Genomic DNA, 17,151 nt, shown 5'->3' on the forward strand with positions numbered 1-17,151 from the left:
AGTTTTTTTTGTTGTTGTTGTTGCTACCGGAATAAATTTGAGCTGAATTTTTAATCCATTCACTTCAGCAAGTATTTTCAATCATTAAAAAGCTAAGGTGAAGGTAGCTGAATGTGACGTAAGAGAACAGAATGGAATAGTAGAAATACCTGAAACCTCTGTCATCTGAAAGCAAAAGGGTCATCTCTGATGCTCTTTGCACCTCTTCATATTGCCTATGGTATAAGGTGTATGATAGATTTCCAGAATTTCTGGGTGAAATTGGTTAAAGATAAATATTCTTATGTCATAAAGATACGATAAATTACAATTTGTCACCCACCTCTTTCAATATGGTCTCTAAGGAAGCAAGAGATCATCCTGCCCCTCAAGACTAAGCCTTGAAAAGTGGATTCGCTAAGGTGAATGCCAATAAGGCCAGTTACAGGGTCAAAGGGTTTAAAGTATGAGACCTGACCAGCAGTTGAGTCAAAATGTCTCTTTGAGGAGAAATAAGGCAGAGCAGAGAAAGAAGGTGTTCACGGATGAAACTCTGTCCTGTCATATTGAGTGAATCTTTAAATTTTCCAGGTCTCAGGGGCGCCTGGGTGGCACAGAGGTTGAGCGTCTGCCTTCGGCTCAGGGCGTGATCCCGGCGTTATGGGATCGAGCCCCACATCAGGCTCCTCTGCTATGAGCCTGCTTCTTCCTCTCCCACTCCCCCTGCTTGTGTTCCCTCTCCCGCTGGCTGTCTCTGTCTCTGTCAAATAAATAAAATCTTTAAAAAAATTTTTTTCCAGGTCTCAGTTTACTCATCTGTAAAATGAAGCAAAAGGTAGACCCCAAAGTCTATATATGCCAGGGTGAAATTTCCCAACTAGCCTATTACCTTTCGTCTGGTAAACCAACAAACATAAGAAATCTTTTAACAGAGGTCTTTAAGATTCACCTCTAATAATTATTTAGTACTGTCAATAATTGAAATAAAAATATAGTACAAATGGCTCTCTTAATTTTACTCTTTGCCCATGGCCTTGTCTTTCTTCATCATTTTTTCTTCCTTTTTTGTTTTTTCACTGTCAGAATTTATGGGAGTGTGTGTGCACACCTGGTCCCAATTTGGCCACCAGGAGGGGTTACTTTCTTGGACGTCCCCCAAGATTCAGTTTGTCTCCTTATACCAGGACTTTCACGCTTTATTTAGTGACTACTTCTCTAATTTTCCAACATCCCCCTCCGGAACATCACTCCCTCCACAAGCCCCCATAGTTTTCTATAGTCTAATTTCTTCTACAAATTCTATTAAATCCTTTCTTCCTAATTGGAAACTGTTGGGTACAATGGTATTACATAGCATGTTGGCCTCCAGTTACAATCTCTGACCTTTTTGCATCATGTTTAGTCTCTACCTTTATATCTCTGTGTTCTCAGTTTACTTTGAACTTTCCTGATGATGTAATACTTGCAGAATCACTGCAAGGCTACACATCTGTTCTTTATATTGGGTGGAAGACTGTTTCCTGCTAAAAGGAGTTCCTCGCCCATTCTACGAATAAGAGAATAGAATTAGGCATGAAACTGGAATGTTTCTGGGCAGTTCTCTTCTAGGATCACTCCTAAAACTATTCAGGAGGGAGGGAGGGAAGGAAGGAAGGAAGGAAGGAAGGAAGGAAGGAAGGAAGGAAGGAAGGAAGGAAGAAAGGAGGGAAGGGGGAAGGGAGGGAGGGAGGGAAGGAGGGAGGGAGGGAGGGAGGGAAATGGTCAACAGGTGGAGCTCCTGTAAATGTCCCTAAGATCTCCACACATTTTAAAATCCATTCTTTCTCTTCTAAAAAAAAAAATTAGAATGAAATGCAGAAAATGACAGGATACTGAAAAATAGGTATGAAGGAAATATGTAGTTAATGAAAGTCAGTGTAGGAAAATGTAAAACACATTTAAGAATAAAACTAAACCTATATTTTGATTGGCAAAGATCTCAAATTTTAAATGACACAGGAAATAATCACTAGTGGAAGTGAGGGAAGGGATAACTAATTACTTTGCAAGGCACTCTTTGACTCCTTCGTCCTGTTGTTTTTCTAGTCCATTTCTAAATGGCAATACCCTATCAAATGCTCAAATGCAAAAACTTGAGTTCAAATAATTGTCAACACTCATCTGGACTCTTTTTTATTTCACCTTACATTTCTAAATCACATTTATTTCATAATGCTAAACTCAAGCCAGATGAAATCCCTTGACAAAAGAATCGAACAAGTCCAAATTGATCTCTTAAGTGGATCAATAGAAACTTAACTGAAATGGATTGGGGATTTTATCAAACTTGATGTAGTAGGACACTAATAAGATCACTTCCGATTCACGCATATAGAACCAAATTTTCAGCACAAATTGATCTGATTACTAAGGATGAATGGTCACCTTTAATAATGGATTAAGGTGGTAAAGGATTCTCTTTTTATATGAAAATGTTCGTTTTTTAAACTCTTGGAGATTGCTTTAACTTTTCTTGTTACACCACATTTTACTCACTTCTGACATGGTCAGGTTTGACCTTCGAATGGTTTTAACTTTAGTAATTTCACCGGACTTTTTTTTTTTTTTTTTTTTTGTCAGCAATAGCTTCTAAAGTGTTTTCAAAAGGAAATTTTGTAACAGCCAGAGAAACCATGATGATACAAATGTATTACTCTGGTAAAACCATAACATCCCTAAAAGCAGTTTGTGAAATAATGCAAGTGATAGTAACACTGTCACTATGACAGAGGATTATATGTTTGAAGGGTTAACTTTGTCCATTTTATTATCACTAATTTGATAATTCAGATACATGTTCTTTAGAAGATCTGTTACATGTTAGGATTTTAATATCATTCATAAAATGTATCCTTGAAAATTTGATGATAAATCTTCCATTTGGTTGAGGTAAAGACATAACATTGTGATGAATAAAAGCCAAAGATTGTATCGCTAAGAAAAAACACCCTAATCTACCTCCAGCCCATTTGAAATAGTGGAAGATTCATCCATTTTAATATCTGTCTCTTCATTTCAACATTCAGTGCCTAGCTTCTGCAATTGTGTAAGTGTTGGTTCCAGAATGCTCTGAACAAGTTTCTTCACCTTACTTCAAGAAAGAGTGTTGCTATGAAATGCTCAGACCCTTGGATATTTTATTGGACATTTTGTTAGTGGGTATAACTTCTCTAGACTTTTGTTTCTGGGACCATGAAACAATGTCCCATGACCTAAACCCCTTGAGAAAATCAATCTTTCTCTTTCAGTCTCTGTCTCTGTCTCTGTCTCTCTCCTGCTTCCTGCCCCCTCTTCTATGTATCTCTCCTTGGGTCCCTGACTCTACTGACTCTATATCTCTCTATGTTACCTCTGTTAGGTACATAGATACAAAAATGGAAAGCTTCTCTGTGCCTAAGAAAACATTCAAACAAAGAGTCAAGACTTGGTATCTTGTTTCCTAAACCCTCTTCTGCTTACTGGTGGGTGTGCTTTAAATTATAAATTCTTAAGCATATTTGTGCTTCAAGAAGCAAATAAGTAGACAAGACATGGTGTACTTTACTTCTAGGTTCTAGAATCTGCATGGTTTAGATGGACAAACTACACCTAAAATGTTCTCCAACTGTTTGGTTCAGGGTAACTCACACAAATTTTATGTTGGAATGAGTCCAAAGCCCCAGAATCTCCAGTAGAATCTTCTTCCTTGTGGTAGCTTCTCTGTTGATCTTGCCACAGAAGTGCAAAAAAATGGCTGACTTGTCTAGTGTAGAGTATTGGTGTGTCCCTAGGACTAATGCCACCATAAGATCATGCTAACATCTTTCAACACTGGGAATTATGAGAAATATAAAAATGAACAAGGTATTACATATACTCAAAACTGACCTGGAATTATTTCTGATTTCCCTAATGCCAGTTTCTCCTACTAGTACATTTTATTTTCTCTTATGTTGTTTTTTAAAAAAAAATTACTGTATTTTTATTGCACATTTTATTGCATTTTTTTTCTACATGTGAAAGTAATGATGTACTTATTGAAAAGTAAAAATTTGAAAAATTTGAAAAACCACAAAAATAAAAGAAATAAAAGCTCACATATAGTCTCACAGGCCAGAGACAATCAAAACATTTTAGAGAGAACCTACTACTTGTTGAAGTCTAAAAGTTCTGCAGCTAAACTAAAGTGTTAAATAGGAAATTTCTTTCTACTTCTAGACCAAAGCACAAATAATGGTCACATGTTTTGCATATTCAATGCAAGGAAAAGCCACCACTTCAAAAACAAGCAGAAAGAAGAATATTCAAGATATTCAAGAGACAAAGAATATTTACCTCAATTTTTTTTTTAAGACTAATTTGTCCTATCCCCATTCCACTTACCCATTCTACATGGTTATGTGGGAAAAAATCCAAAGGGAGAGAGAGGGTAAATATAAATGGTCCAACCATCTATAAGGATGCTTCAGGCCACCCACATTACCAAACCACTCTAGCTCAGCATAAAGAAATCCCCCAACCATTTTCAAGTGGATGATAATGCATCTCTGGCTTCGAGCGACACATCCTCTAGGGGCTCATTAAGTGAAGTATTTCCATCTCTTCTTGAATCAGAAGTCAGGAGGTTGTATGGGGAAAGAGGATCTGAGCTCCTTTGAGAGGCTGAAACCAACGCACAGGATGTGACTTGAGTATGGATAATTAAAACTGGAGTAGTGGCCAGAATGATTTAATGTGTGATACTGGAAGAAATGAGAGACAAGGGTCACTGTTTACTGTGAGATCAAATGTTATTATTTCTCTTCGTTCACTGTCCCTTTTGAAGGGATGCTTCCACATTCTCGCTCTGCTAAACTTGGACATGTTTTGGCCAATTAAGTGTGCGTGAAGTGGTGTGAGCGGATGAGGTGCAGAGCCTCTAAGAACCCGAGTGTGGTCTGCCTTGTCTCTTTTCTCTCTGTAGTGACAGCTTTCCAGAGAGAGATGACTCCATCACCCCAAGTTCTAGAGGAAATACAAGAGTACTAGAGCTAAAGAGTGTGGGACATTAGCATAAGAGAAATAAACATTTCTCATTATCAGTTAACAAGACTTTTGTGTTGTTGATCACTACAGTGCCAAATAACCTATTCTGATGGATATAGGTCAGGTGCCAAAGCTCTCAGAACTAATAAGGGATGTAATAGAGAACACCAACAGTAAGGGGTACAGCAAAACGGCTGTAAGAACTGAGCTGCAAAAAAGATTTGTTTTTTTACATACGAGTAGAAGATACATTTTTGGAAGCTGTGTAGATTCGGTTTTTGCACTATGTATTTGATTTTGATTCATACATTATCTTTATTCAACATAATATTGTGAGAAGTTTTCATGTTTAAATACTTTTGGAAAGCAACATTTTTAATGGTCATGTTCGCTCTCACTGATTTATTTATTGTGCTATTGACATTTAGGTTGTCTCCTGTTGTTTATCATCACCAATGACACTATAATAAATATCTTCATTTTGATACTCAAATTTTCAATATAATTTACAGTTTTAGTTGACTATGGATTTTACTTATTTAAAATATCTTTTTGTGTTGTCCTTTGCATTAGATTGTAGCTCCTTATATGCACAGTTTATGTTCATTATTTTCTCTTAATTTCCCTTGATACTTATTCCAGTAATTTACACAGAGCTAATGCATATAATAATTATAACTAGCCAACTAACCAAATAGTACTATAAACACGTTTTTCTCTGACTCATAGGGACAACTGAAAGGATGGTGGAACGTTTCCTTACCAGTAGCTGCTATGTGGGTGACCTAACTGTATAAACATTTACATGTATTTATAGGAAGGCTAATTCCAGTATGTGAACTGAGTTTTATTCTATATTTGGCATAGATGGCCACCAGGCTCTCATCAGAATTCTTTGGAAGACAATTTAAGGAAAATAGTAAAAGGCAATATTTTAGTATATCCAAATTCCTATTTCCCTCTTTTTTCAATAACTAAACACAATGTGATTTTACAAAGTCAAGATCATGATTAATTCAATTATGAAACAGTAAAGTAATGCAAATAAAAGAAAACCTAAAGTCCCTAGAATTAATATTCTGTAAATGGTACACATTTATGCAATCTAGATCATTGTAAAGGGGGTGAAGGGAGAGAATTTAGCTTCACTCAAATTATCTTGTATGCCATTCACCGAATGTAATATATGAGACAGAATTGAGAATGATAGCCAAATTTCTGATGTGAGGAACAAGATAAATGGTGATATCATTCTCTAAGAGAGGGAAACCCAAGGCAAGGGGATTCAGTGAAGGGGAAAAAGTCTTGTGTAGTTAAGGACGTGCATAAAAATGTGAGAATGGGGTGTTTGCAAATGGATAAACATATGCATACACCACGGCGTGGTGGTAATTTCGTATACTTATTAACCTAGTTAGTATAGGGTCTAATTCCGTTCATTAGCTAGTTACATCCTGTGATTTAATTTTCTAAGAGAACAGAAAAAGAAAGTGGAGAAATAGGAAAATGTCTTACCAAGGCAGTAAAGTAGTGAAAATAAATGCTTACACAATAATATGCTTTAACTCATTTGGAGTAAGTGCTGGCCATTAAATATAGTTAAAACAGATACCATGCTGTGAATTACAGGGTCTTAAACATCCCTTTAACTGATATTTGACTTGTTAGAATGTAATGGTGGGTGGAGAGGGGACTATCACAATAAATAATAGAAGATAAATTCTAGGCCTGTCAGCAATGATTTCCTATGTGTTATTTTCACTTAAACACTGAAGGAAATGACAAAGGCATAAATAGAATGAAAGCCAACTTAATGAAGTCTTTTTTATACAGTTTAGTAACACTGAGTCTACACCAGCTTCCAGACAAGACAATTTCAGCCCTTAAATCAGACCTCAGGACTGGTTTGCTGGGATCAAAACTGAGATGCACTTCTAGAATTGTCTTTCTTAGAACAAGTCAAAAGGGTCAATGTCTTCATATCATCTACTTTTTTGCATTTTTCAACTTGGTGTCTGCAAAGTCATTTTCCATTTCTAAGGTTTATTCTGTAGTTTAAGAAGATGTGCTGCACATTGGTGCATACTTAGTTACTTCATTCTTTCAAAGGTAGCAGTAAATCTAACATAAAGATACACTATGGATTTGTAAAGGTGAAGGGGCCACCAGTACAAGCTAGTCTACCTTTCAGCTTCTAAAAGTAATTCTGTCCGAACTACCATTGATCTAAATTTATGTTGTCATTGCAAAATCAAAGCAAGTCAAAGATCAGGCTGTGTTATCCATCCATACACTAATAGTTGTCTACAAACAAAAGTTGCTTCAAGAAAGTCAATTGTACTGGCTTAATCCATTTATTCAACCATTTTGTTGAGGATTTATTTAATGCCAGACATTGTGTCATGTACTAATATAACCAAAATACTAAATATATCTTCCTTGTCCCTCTTAGAAACTTAGATACACGGCTTGAATCACAAATGCTAAAATACTAGGAAACCCAAGTCTTTCTCACAATTGCTGAGATTCCAGAGTCCTACTTGTCTTGGCACCATCTACTTCCAGACCTATCCATACCTGAAACTTAGTTGCTTTAACAGGAAATACACACACACACACACACACACACACACACACACACACACACACATTTTTGCCTATTTTCAAGTTCAATAATGCTATTAAATATTTGGTACCCACAAGTATAGAATGACATGGCAGAACATACACAGCCTCTCCCAGCTCTCTTGTCCCCTTCCTCTCTCCCCATTTGAACATTCACCTTTCCTGCACTTTCATCTCTCAAAACCAAAACAAATTATTTTCCTTTTTGCATGCTTGACATCTCTGCCTTATTTCATTGGAATGTTCGAACTCAAAGCAAAGTCTCTCTCTAGCTTGTGACACTCTATTTTCCAATTGTTTCTCTAATTTATGGAGCAGTGCTGTTCAACAGAACCTTCTGCAATGATGAAAATGTTGGATATTCATCTTGTCCATAGAATAGCCACTAGTCATATGTGCCTATTGAACATTTTAGATACAGCTAGTGCAAGTAAAGACCTGAATTCTTATTTAATTAATTAAAATTTGAATAGCCATATGTGGCTAGTGACTAGCATGTAGAGCAGCACCGCTACGAAAGCTCCGCCAAGCAGCCAAGTGCTTGCTTAATAATCAAGGCTACATTAACAACCAAATTATTAGGCTTATCTTCGTAAACGTCATTTCCTTCATATTAAATATTCTACCCTCTTAATAAAAAAAAAATACGAAGGACTGAACTATCAAACCAGACTCACATGAATCAGAATTTCAAGTTTTAGTAAGAATTTTGAGTTTTACAATAACCCATGTCACAGGCAAAGAGAAGTCTAAGATCCCTAGCGTGGTTTCGGGTGCTTTCTCATCATATCAGAATACCTTCTGGCCCTGAGTTTATATGAGATCACTAATAATGGATGTAACTACACTCCTTACACAGAAGGAATCTCTTTTCATTATGAAATGTATGCATTTTATGCCAAATAGATTTTATGACATTTCTTAGAAAGCCATGCCCACACACCCATAGATTCCATTCTCCAAAACTCCCCAGACTGCCATCAGCAATCATTGAGAGCCCAGCTGCAAAGATGATAAAAGCACCACCCAAGATGCAGTTCCATAACTGGTTTCAGTTCAACAATCCCAGAGGAGTTCTGAAAATGAAATCTTAATATTGGCTGCAGGTTATCTACACTGTGGAGATGCAGAGTTTTGATGTCCAATATGGAAGCCACTAACCACATGTGGCTATCGAGCCCTTGAAATGTGGCTAGTTCAAACTGAAATGTACAGCAAGTATAAAATGCACACCAGACGTTGAAGACTTAGTATCAAAACAAGTAAAATATTTCGTTGATAATTTTTATAGTGATTGAATGCTTACATGAAAATACGTTGGATATATTTTGTTAAATAAAATTTATTATTGAAATGAGTTCCACTATTTATTGTTACTTTTTCAGTGTGACTATAAAGACATTTAAAACTACACGTTTGGCTTGCTTTTTGTAACTCACATAATATTTTTATTGGGCAGCACTGGCCTAAAATATCCTATTTCAAATGCCCTTCACTTATTATAGTACAAAGCCTCATCATGATGTCTTCAAATTCTCAGTATATTACATTTTCATGACACTTTTGTCAAATACCTCCTCTGCACACACTGTTTCTGTTTTGCTCTATATTAGCTAAGGCAAAAATTCATAGCTTCTATCAGTTATTAATTTAAAGAGGATTTATAAGCATAGAAACATTTTTGACAATTTATGGGCCAGAGTTGCATCATCAGATCTGCCTTCTCTTTTCGATCTTGCTTTTTCCCTTTATTCTTTGTTCATTCTTCTCTTCCCTCTCCTTTTGCCTCAGGAACAAAACATTTCTCTCTCTTTGTCCTGCATAACGGTTTAGGAAGCATCATATTATGTTTGAGCATACTTGTGGGGTCTGTCTCTCTATCTGAAGACAGGCGGTTTTCTCCTTAAGATGAGGTCTAGTGAACACATATTTCTCAACATTTTACACTTGCAGTACAAAGATGAAAGTCACTGGGGTGATTTTTAGTGTATTTACAGTCTACAGGGGGAGACAGAGAAATCAAACCAAAACTGAAAATCAGAGTGGGAAAGGGGCCATGAGAGAGCTGTAGCCAAGATCTCAGAGAACGCAGGGAACCAACGGCACTCACCATCAATTACATAGATACATACAAGTAACCAGGAGTTGCACCGTTCTGGCCACTTTCACACTATGCTCTAGCCGATCAACCATGTGACATTAACCATTCACTCTACCTCAAACTCTCTAGAGGTTTCCCAAATGCAAATGCAGTTTTATCACAAAACGCCTTACTTAAGTTAAACCCCATGGAAAAATGTAAACTAATTATCCAAGTAAAAGCAGCTACTCTAATTGGGGTGAGAGCTGTGGAGTCCCATCTATTCCCCCCCTTCTCTATTGTGAAGGGCAGTGACACCTAGTGGGGCTTTGGGGAGCACAGAGTAAACACCATTGCTCTGCTCCCATGGCTCATGAAACATTCTCTTTTCCCAATTTTCCATTTCTGACAAGTCCTTCCCAGACAATGTTGAGAGCTGACCATTTTGCAAACAGCCCTAAATGCTAGCTTCCTCTCGTGCTTCCTATTCTCAATCTCTTCCTTTGTATTTTCATCCAACACGGATTCAACTCTACACTCTAGAGACTGAGAATGTGCAAATCTAAACCTTCAGTGCAGACTTCCTCGAGGCTTCAGGTTCAGATAGCAACATACCTGCTAGACAGCTTCTGTTGGCTTGAGGTTCCACAGGCATCCCCACCTCCACATGCTCCACACCTCATAACTGAATGAGTTTTCCTCCAGTATTCTGCATTTCAGTTGGTAACATTTCTGAAAGTCAGATAAGTTAAATACCTGGGAGTTTTTACTCTGTCTTGCACTCATCCTGCACCATCTTCATAAATGACCAGTCCTCCCAAATACTTTTGTAATGTGTCCCCTTCAGTGGACAAAGATGCTTGCATCCCCATCGCTCATGCCTGTGAATACATTACCATACCTAGCAAAAGGGACTTTGGGGATTAAGGATTCTGAGAGGAGGAGATTATCCAGTATTATGTGGGTGAGCCAAATCCAGTGTGATCATAGTCATTACAAGACAGAAGCAGGGGGATCACAGTTGGAGGAGATGTGACAACAGAAACAGAGGTCATAGTGGTGCAAAGAAGAGAAAATGAGCCAAGGAATGCAGGAGCGTTGGAAAAGGCAAAGAAACAGATCCTCCCGTAAAGCAACCAGAAAGGACACAGCTCTGTTGTCACTTTGATTTTAGCTCTAGAAGACCCATTTCAGACTTCGGAGTGCCACAATTGTAAGATAACAGGTTTGTATTGTTTGGAGCCACTAAGTATACAGTAACTGATTATAGTAGCAAGAGGAAACCAGTACATCCCCTTACCTCAATCTCTATGTCCACAGCCCTAGTTTTGTTCTCCTCACATCTGGAACACTGTCATTACCTCTTCCTTGTAACACTTCTTACATGTTGACTCCCTCGAATCCAGCCTCCACTCAACGTAGGGTTTTCCGAAAGCTTTGCCTTGCTTACCATCCGAAGGAATCACGTAAACAATGCTCACCATGGCCTATGTGCTCCTATATGACGTGGCCCTTGCCTGCTTCTCTCCAGCCTTATGCCTTTCCTTCTGCCTCAAACTCAGCTTGAGGTCCCTGTGCACTGTACACAATTCCTTCCCCCCTCCTTGGCAGTACACATGCTGAAATGCTTTCCATAGTCCCAACCCTCCCATAACCCTTTTTCCTCCTAGCCATGAATGCTCAGTTTATGAATCATCCCTCCAAGATTTCATCTCTATTCTCCTTAGGTGAGATTAGGTTTTACTATTACGTGCTTCCATAATGCCCATGCATGCCTCTACCAGACCCTTAAAATACTATATCTATTTATGGGTCTCTTTCATTGTCAGACTCTCAATCACTTGAGAAAAACTGGGCTTTACCTTCAAGTGCACAACACTCAACCTGGCACATAGTAGTGGCTTATTATTTGTTGAATGAATTAAATTTTTGAATTAAACTACATCATATTGCATATCCCTCATTTTCTAGCAAAGGGAAGGGGCTTATTTAACAGCAAATTGGAACAATATTGAGGAACAGTGATAGAAACATATGTCACCAGTAAAAGAAATTTGAATGCATGTTATAAAACATCACAACTCATTCAGTTATTTACAACCTGGAAAATTCATCTACGACAGGAGATGTTGTATAAAGCAAACCAGGGTTGCAATAGTACATTTCCAGTTTAAAAGCATAAATTAGCTTTGCACTTGTATGATGGAGACAAGACTCAAGTTTGGTAAATGAAGGAAAAAGATTTTGTAGAAGAAAGCAGTAATTTAAAATCCATATTCATACTGGAACTCAAATGAAAGTCTGAAATGACTTTCCATTGCCACATTTGTCTTATTATAGAGCTAAAATTTTAACAAACCCATCTCAAGACTTCTCTTTGTTTCTTCCTTTACGATAGAATTAAAGGTAAATTGTGGAGAATATCTTATGATTCATATGAGATTAGTACTTAAAAATTATACTACAGAGAAACTTCTAATCATCAGGTCAGAGATTCTGCCAGGAAAACTGAGAAGCGAGAAAGTTTGTTCTACACTTGGTTTTTCCCTGAAATCTGGAAACAATAGTGAATGCTCTGGACAGCGAAATAGCGGATGGCACTGATCTAAAGGTAAGATAGAGTAACCATCCTTATTCTCCTTTATTTTTTCCTTTCTCCTTTTTTCATCTCAGAATTTCACTCCATGACTTGACAACGATCTCATCGATACATGCATTTGTATCATTGCATCTCAGCATCATTTTTCTTTTTTTTTAAGATTTTATTTATTTATTTATTTATTTATTTATTTATTTATTTATGAGTGCAAGTGGTAGGGAGGGGCAGAGGGGGAGGAGAGAGAGAGAATCTCAAGCAGACTCCTCCCTGAGTGCTGAGCCCAAAGTGGACTACATCTCACGACCCTGAGATCATGACCTGAGCTGAAACCAAGAGTTGGATGCTTAACCAACTGAGGCACCCAGGCGCCCCTTAATTTCTTATTAAATAACTCACCTTCTTCTCTGAAAACTGATTTTAATGGAACACATTATTATTTCATTATTACAGGTAATTTGCTCGAAACTCTTATCTTTTAAAAATACTCTTAGCTAGTTCTTCGGTTCATAATCCCTCATCTCGATCAGTGGGCACAGTCAGTCTCCTGGTTTTATCACTGTTGTTATGCTGTGCTGTTCTTATGATTTTCTACTGCACCCACCTCTACATTCCTCTTGCCTCCCAAATTTCCCCCTTAGAGTGCTTTAGCTGTAGTCCAAGAATGTTGGCTTGTTTTCTTCATTATTATCCCGTCCCAAGTATTTTGTAAATTTCTTCTACCTGGGAATTTCCTGGAAGTCTATTTTTAAGATACACAAACTTTGTAAAGCTATCATTTTATGATTGATTTCCAATTTTGCTATATATTGTCATAGTCTCCAAGATATTGATTCCTTGAGATTTAGTTGGTTTTCATTGAGTCCCAGTAGAAAATTGGTTTTTGTGATTGGTCCATGAATGCTCAAAAATAATATTTGCCTACTGGGTATTACTTACACACACACATATATGTGTGTGTGTGTGTGTGTGTGTGTGTGTGTACATAATGCTATATGAAAATATATAACTATACACAATTATATGTAAATACATGATTACATATATAATTAATTGTGATTTTCAAACATTCTATATCTTCATGTCTTATGAGTTTGAACCAAACAATTTCTGAGGAAGTGTTAAAATCTCCAACCAAAATTGGTAATTCATCCTAATCTCCCTGTTGTTCTGTCCACAGGTCACCTGCATCCTACCAAAAACAAAACAAGACAAAAACAAAAACACTCTGGAAGCAAGAAACTAAGAGGAATGTGGAATTTTTAATTAGAAGTGAATTCATTTTTACCAGCTATGGCTTCATGGTAGGATGTGGAAATGATGCCTGTAATTTGTCTTGAATTGCCTTACTCTTTGCAGGATTTTTCAGTGGTGAGAGAATGCCCCAAATTACACTTTCACTCCTAACATCTCCCCAGTTAAGTAAGGCATTGTCCAAATAAACACTAGTATGTCTCGTGACCTATGGATATCCTAAAGAATCAGTAATATTCATCAACATACTCTTGTTGATAGAAGTTTCTTTTCCCTTTGCCCAGTAAGCAAAGAAATTTCAATACTTACAAACAGACAGAAAATAAAACATTTGGTGGTTGGAGAATAGGAATAATTTTAAATGCTTCTAAAATGTGCCAAACGCTTCCTATGTGATGGTGAACAAATTATTTGACTCCAAGTTACCTCGGTTTCTTCCTAATAGGGTGGACCTCACAGGGTGCCTGGGTGGCAAAGTGAAATAAGTGTCTGACTCTTGGTTTCAGCTCAGGTCCCGATCTCAGGATCATGAGATGGAGCTCTGCAGCAGACTCTGAGCTCAGCATAGAGCTCGTTTTCCCTCTCTCTCTCTCTCTCTCTCTCTCTCAAAAATCAATCAATCAATCAATCTTTGGGGCACCTGGGTGGCTCAGTCATTTAAGCATCTGCCTTCAGCTCAGTCCGTCATCTCAGGGTCCCGGGACCAAGCTCCATGCCAGGCTCCCTGCTCAACGGGGAGTCTGATCCTCCCTCTCCCCCTGCCCCCCAAATAAATGGATAAAAATCTTTTAAAAAACTAGTGTAGACCTCATAAAGTTGTCATGAGAATTAAATGAGTTCGTTTTTACTTAGTGCTCAGAAGAGTGCTAAAGGCACATAGCACACATTTGTTAAACATTAATTTTTCTTATCTTGTCTCTGGCTGTATCTCACGCTTCCTATTCTTTCCAACTTCTTGATTTATTCATGCTTTATATGCTTGCACATCTGTGTTTGGCACGGGGCGGGGGGAGGGGAGAGTATACATGTGTCTAGAGAAAACCTTTTACAGTTAGTACGGTGACTGGGAATTCTGCTTCCTCAAAACCATTCACCCATTCACTTGTGCAGGGACCTGAGGGCCATTATTGAATTCTGCCTGGTGTTAAAATCTGTTACCTGTAATTATAACGAAAAGATCTGTAACTTCTCAAAGTACCAGCCAGACAGAAGATTTGAGTTTTGTGGTTGGGCGGAGCTGGAAGCTACATCCAGCAGTTAAATGGAACTGCTGACCCTCTTACCATCTGGGTGGGGTCATAGAATGGGCTCTGCACTGGGACAGCCTGATGGCTTTGGCTCCAGACTGGGAGAACTGCCAACCAAGCTCCATGGCCAGACAGGGCCACTGGATTGGGTCTGCATGTGGGTGGGTACCTCAGCCAACAGGAGTGCTGTCTGCCAAGATCCATGCACTTGTTACTGGAGCCTTGCTCCCCCATTCTGTCTCTAGCAGATTTCCCCGGTGATCCCTGTGAGGTAATACTTAAGTGGGGCTCAGAGGAAAATTCCCAGAATGATGGGGAAGCTGGGTGTCTACCTTGGGCTTTCCTTTGCCCTCTAGAGAAATCATAGGCCAGGGGACCACCCTACGTGTGGTGTTGTACTGGCCCGAGGGAAGGTAGATGAGGTCAAAACGAAATCAGTCCTCTTACCGTTCTAATGTGATTTTTCTTTTCTTTTCTTTTTTTCATCCAAGGGGGTGCTTCAGCCTCATCCTCAGGTTCCAGGATCTTCACAAAGGCATCTTATCTATGGGTAGTTGCCAGTTGTTCCTTCTGCAAAGAGAACTTAAGTTGGGAACCATCTTTTTTACCATCTTGCTCTAACACAGCTTTTTCATACCCAGGTTTGCCTTACCTGAAGTTCCATTACCAGGTGTTTCTCTACGCACTTATAGTGATATATTGATTTCCTTAAAAGAATAATTTGGTATCATCCAGGTGTGCCTAATGATAAGAAAAGGTTAATGTAGGAAGTCTATGATTATTAGTAAAATACTTTCTCAAATTAAAGCTCTCAGATTTCAGTGAGAGAATATTGAATCAAAAAACTGAAAGGGCAGAAGAAATTGAACAATGGTTCAATTTTGTAATAGATGTTATTTATCATTTTTATTAAACCTTGTATTAGCCATGTGCTTTGCATTGACCGGGATACTCCTCACCACTCTTTATGAATAAGACAGATGACAAGTCTTACTTCCATTTTCGGATTAAGAAAATGCATCCAGAATAGCTAAAATGACTTCCCTGGAGCAATAGAGAAAGTCAAAGGGGTCAGAGTAGAAATTTTGATTATCAAGTCACTCTTAAATTTCAGATTATTAAATCAAAACATTTCTTAGGTGAAGACAATTACTTTGTTTTATTTGTAAGTTAATTAGCCATTAAATATTTATTTTGTATCTGCTATATAATTAATAATACATTTTATGATATAGAAAATATACCATAATTCTTCAGCCCTAAGAACTCGTAGTAGTTCAGCTTGGATAAAGAAGAATCTGTAATAAGCCACAGAAACACACAATTTAATGCAGCATGGGATTAACTGTAAAACTGTGGGTTACCCTCTAAATGCGCTAAAGCATAAGAGTAGTGGGCTTTGCATTGGTCCTTAAACATTTGGAGGAGATGCTCAGGAGAATAGAAGTTCACTTTCAATGATGTGTGTATGTGGTTTCAATTTGAGAAAAGACATGTATGCCAAGTATATCATGCTTTTGTTTCTAAAAGAGTTAAGTCTGAGTAAATTCAAGGCTAGTCAATACAGAGGAGTTGATTGTATCATATCTGCTTATGGCAAAACCTTTAGACCAGGAAAGTGAGTTTGATCGGAAGATGGAAGACACGAAGACATTTCTAAAGGGAATAATTTGGTCAAAGCATCTACTGAGCAAGGTTATATTGTCAGCTCTGCCAGAGAGTTTATGAGGAGAAATCTGAGATCAGCCAAATCTAGCTGCTGAGTTTTACAATACATAGGCATAGAGACAAGAGATAAAAGGGTAGATGAATTAGAAATTCTGGAGAAAAAAATAACAAGTGTTTAGTGGTTGATTTATTATAGAGGATGAAGAGAAGGAGGAGTCCAAGGAGACTCCTAGGTTTCAAGCCTGAATGAGCTGATGAATAAAGAAGCATATGACTGAATTAGGCATGTTTTGTGGTAACCTTCTGATTTCTTATGAAGTAATTGGAAATTTGAGCACATTTCCATTTATGAAGTGCTGAATTTGAGGTACTGAAAATTCCATCTGGATACAGCTCCTAATTATTAGGTTACAGGCAAGAGCTCAGGAGAGAAGAGAGGATTCAAGATACACATTGTTAATATTCTTGGGGAAGCTGATAAATATCACTTCTCTTCCCCCACTTGAATTATAAATCAAGAAGACATAAGTCAAAATTGTAAGGCAAATAGGAGCATAAAAACATCACGTTTATTGCTGATACAGCTAATGTAGAAGAATGTGATTCATAGGTAAGTGCAAGTGGGCTTTCTAATATTGAGCTCCAGGATTAGAAAGATT

General features: G+C 37.8%; 1 long non-coding RNA gene across 1 annotated transcript in view; it reads right to left on the bottom strand.

Moving 5' to 3' along the window:
- The window catches only part of LOC130543339 (uncharacterized), a 36,678-nt gene extending 20,765 nt beyond the window's left edge, over window positions 1-15,913 (bottom strand). Inside the window, exons 1-3 of the long non-coding RNA XR_008958634.1 lie at window positions 15,477-15,913; window positions 15,272-15,394; window positions 10,343-10,459 (exon numbers count right to left, since the gene is read on the bottom strand). This is a non-coding gene — a long non-coding RNA (uncharacterized LOC130543339). The remainder of the gene's footprint in view (window positions 1-10,342; window positions 10,460-15,271; window positions 15,395-15,476) is intronic.
- Window positions 15,914-17,151: the final 1,238 nt, after the last annotated feature.

The sequence above is a fragment of the Ursus arctos genome, unplaced genomic scaffold, assembly GCF_023065955.2.
Source record: "Ursus arctos isolate Adak ecotype North America unplaced genomic scaffold, UrsArc2.0 scaffold_11, whole genome shotgun sequence".
Taxonomy (NCBI): domain Eukaryota; kingdom Metazoa; phylum Chordata; class Mammalia; order Carnivora; family Ursidae; genus Ursus; species Ursus arctos.